Source organism: Salvelinus fontinalis, chromosome 1 (assembly GCF_029448725.1).
Source record: "Salvelinus fontinalis isolate EN_2023a chromosome 1, ASM2944872v1, whole genome shotgun sequence".
Lineage (NCBI taxonomy): Eukaryota > Metazoa > Chordata > Actinopteri > Salmoniformes > Salmonidae > Salvelinus > Salvelinus fontinalis.
In genome coordinates this window covers 22,199,517-22,203,144 of record NC_074665.1, presented here as the reverse complement: position 1 = coordinate 22,203,144, position 3,628 = coordinate 22,199,517, and the positions used below count along the sequence as shown (strand labels likewise).

General features: G+C 45.6%; 1 protein-coding gene across 2 annotated transcripts in view; it reads right to left on the bottom strand.

Annotated features, from left to right (window-relative positions):
* Nucleotides 1-239: 239 nt before the first annotated feature.
* LOC129838058 (vesicle transport through interaction with t-SNAREs homolog 1A-like) overlaps nucleotides 240-3,628 on the bottom strand; it is a 234,886-nt gene continuing 231,497 nt past the window's right edge. For both annotated transcript variants that reach the window (XM_055904776.1, XM_055904864.1), the window contains one exon: nucleotides 240-3,628. This exon is cut by the window's right edge and continues 906 nt beyond it. The gene's annotated coding sequence lies outside the window, so the exon portion shown is untranslated.

Sequence of the window (3,628 nt, the reverse complement as noted above, 5' to 3'; positions counted from 1 at the left end):
CAGTGTTCATATTGTATGAATCGTTCACCTGTGTCGGTGCTTCACTGTGCAAGTTGAGGTACACATAGTAGAAGGTACAGACATTGGATTTGACTGCGGTTTAGCCGTGGGTAAAATGGAAAGTTGCAGGCTTCGCCTTTCCTTCTTCCTGAAGTGTCAGGTTTTATTTCGGTGCCGAATGAACGACAGAACGAGAGGGGCGGAGGAGGGAAGACGACAAGAAGTTATGACAGGGCATCTTTGTCGTTGAAATGCAATACTGCTTTAATGACAACACAAACGTTCTTCACATCTACAGAAAGCACAAAAATGTCTCGGGGGGGGGGGACTAAACAGCCCCCCAAAAAAGTATGAAAAGCAACACAATGTTGAGTTCAGCTGCTTGGACCTGATCATCAAGATACTAGACTTACACTATTGATGGACATTTCGAACACAGACCGAAACATGCACACACAACACGCAAACCAACTGCACTCGCCATTGCACTTTTCCGGCTCCATCTTTGGCCCACAAGCACAAGGGTAGGCGCTCTATACACGGCTGTAGCTCTGTGACCTACCACAGAGAATAGGGTCATTGTCATGTCTTTGTGCGTGTAAACACCATTAAAATAAACAACAGCGTTGGATGATAAAAGAAAGCCATTCTACTTGGACTGGTACAAAAAGGAGGAACATACTGTAGCCCTCTCTCTACTATCATAGAATAAAAGGGGGTTTACAGGTTGCTCTAGCACGTGTGACAGTAGAGAGGGATGCATGTGTGTAATGTATTTTTGTCTGCGTTTGTTTGGACAGTCGATACAGAGGCAAACGCTTCCATATTGTCAAACGGTGTCATTGTGGACTTCGGCTCGCTGGTCTGCGGGCGGGCGTCCCTGACAGCGGAGACTCTCTGGGAGATGAAACGTCTGCCCTCCCATCGCGATCCCACTGTCGGAGTTGTTTACCTATCCCGTTTAAGGTGCGTCCTTCAGAGGGACAACGGCTCAAACGCTCCCCGTTACAATTCCTGTCCACCTAAACGGCTGACAAACGGCAGGATTTTATACCGGAAGGAGCCGCCACCGAGAAGTTTACTCGTCCTGGGAACAATTCTCCCCTTTTACTGTTTTTTGAGAGGACCCCTGGTTTGTGTATTAAACACCAGGAGACGTAGGCTTAACCTGCGCTGTGGTTGAAAGGTTCTCGGTTGCTTTATTTTTCAAACGTGGCATACGCCTACATGGGTCTTGCATAAGGAAGAAGAAATGACCCAAACCTAAATGGTAGACACACCTCCAAAACCTTAAAAAGCATCTTCAGCCTTGGACATGACGAACTCACCAGCCCCTCAGACAATCATATGACAATGGACAGGGACATAAAACACTAGCCTGTCTAGCAATCGGAGAGAAGCGAAAGCATTTAAATGGCTTTAGACATCAAATAACCAATCACCCCCCCAAATCCCCTCCCCTCTCTCTCCCTGTCTGTATGGAACTCACACACCTCTAGCCACTTGAGGGTTAACACTGGGCTTAATTAAATATTAAAAGGTGTCTGTACCTGCTGCTATTGTTGCCCCTTGGAATAAGATAGAACCTATTTTTGACAAGTTTTCATCCTTCTCCCCGTGGCAAGACGCTCGTCGAAAACCAAATCAGTCACAAAGAACAGAAAGGGGGTAATGAATAATCTATTTCGTACTTTAAAGGCACCCGCTGCTCGGAGAGAGAGAAGGAGAGAGAAAGAGAGAGGGAAGGAAGGAAGGAGGGATGGAGAGATATAAGAGGGCTGGAAAAAAAGGAAGGATGGGCAGACAAAAAGGAGAACAAGAGAAAGTAGACAAAAAAAGAGTGCTGGCAGATGATACCAGGCATCTGCCAAGCCAAGGAATCATACGACAGGCCTCCTGTTAAATAATACCCCCCCTCTAAACAAATCATTAGCCCTCCCCCTTCTATCTAAAGTTGTTTAATGCCATTTCCTAATGAACATAATAGCCAGAAATAATAATGAAAGAAAATACAAACATCTAAACGGAGCCCAGGCAGGGTTGTCGACGACGCTCAATTATTTCCTTGTCAAGTGGGTCTGTTTTTAATGAGGCCCTGTGGGACTGACAGCTGTCAGTCAGCCCTGACTTTTTGACACCATTACAACTTCAAATAGAGCCGTGCTCGCTGTCTGCCGCGGCCACGCTGTCTGCCGCGGCCACGCTGCACGGTGGAAGGGAGGCTGCGGCAGCGCTACAACTCAGCTCATCCTGACAGGCTGGGAGAGAGAGAGAGGGAGGAAGAGAGGGGTGAGGGAAGGAGGGAGGACGGGTGGGGGTGGAGAGAGAAAGGAGGGAGGGACCGAGGAGAGAGGACGAGCACACGTAGGCACTCCAGACACAATAATCAGTTGTTTGGCTCATATACACCAACCTCCAGGTATAGATTCTCATACACACCTCACCCTGTTTTTCCTTTTGATGGAAAAACCAAATCACGCAGGTGATTATCTGATGAGGTTGGCAGGGGTTTCTCCCCCCTCCTCCTCGTTTCCTCTCCTTATCCTCTTTTTCATTATTCCTCAACTTAATGATACCTCGGCCACGGGTTGGCCCACATGGGATGGAGGGGGAGACACTATTTTGTTGGTCATTAATTTGAACCTTTGAAGCCGCCGGGCGGCTGGGGCAGTAGCGGAGAAAGACCCCCCCCACGGAATAGCAAATGGCCTCTCTCTCGTGCTGCCGCATGGAGGCAGGCGGCCGTCCGGCCTGAACCAGGCAGATCACCGGCTTTCTGTCTGTCTGTCTGTCTGTCTTTCGGTGGAGGACATGGGGGAGTACCTGTGTATGTTTTAATGAGAGTATGTTTGTGTGACAGGACACACAACCAGTCCCTTTGCAGCACCTCTCGGATTTTGCACTTAAAACACAACAAACTTACTCTGTCCACCTACAGTAGAATGGCATTCCCCTTCCAAACTGGACTGAAACACACGTAGTATTGGGAGTTTGTAAAAACATGCAACAACATATCAGCTTGAGGCTGTTTGGGTTAAAGGCTCGACATAAAAATGTATTACAACTCTGGACAAAACAGAAGAAATAAAACAAAAATATTTAGATAGGACAAGAGAAATTTCATTTATATTAAAAATGACTTAAGTCTGAATTCACACACAATCAAAGCAATCCATGATTGAACTGGTCCTGGAGAAATACGAACTATACATGTCATGTGATTCGCTGGCCAAAGACGATTGGTCTGCGTCAGGTTACGTTTACAATAGACTCCATAAAATGTACATTTAATGACAATCAACAAAAATAAATCATCAATTCTCAAACAATGTATATAAATAAATAGTAACAGAATAACTGGTAATATGAAAAACCTAAAAGCCTTTTTTTCTCTGCTTACATTTATGTAGATTTGCCAGTTAGTGCAGTATGTGGACTACTATAATCAATTCTATATTAATGTCATGTGTGTATGAACAAAATATTATGGAGTCTGGACAATGTTGAGATCCCTCAACATCAATGATACCAGTGAATATTGTGAAGAGGACGGACAAATCAAACTGGGTCTCCTTCCTCGAGTCAAAACAGAAGCAAACCTTTTCATGCGTTTTCTATAAGTCGAATA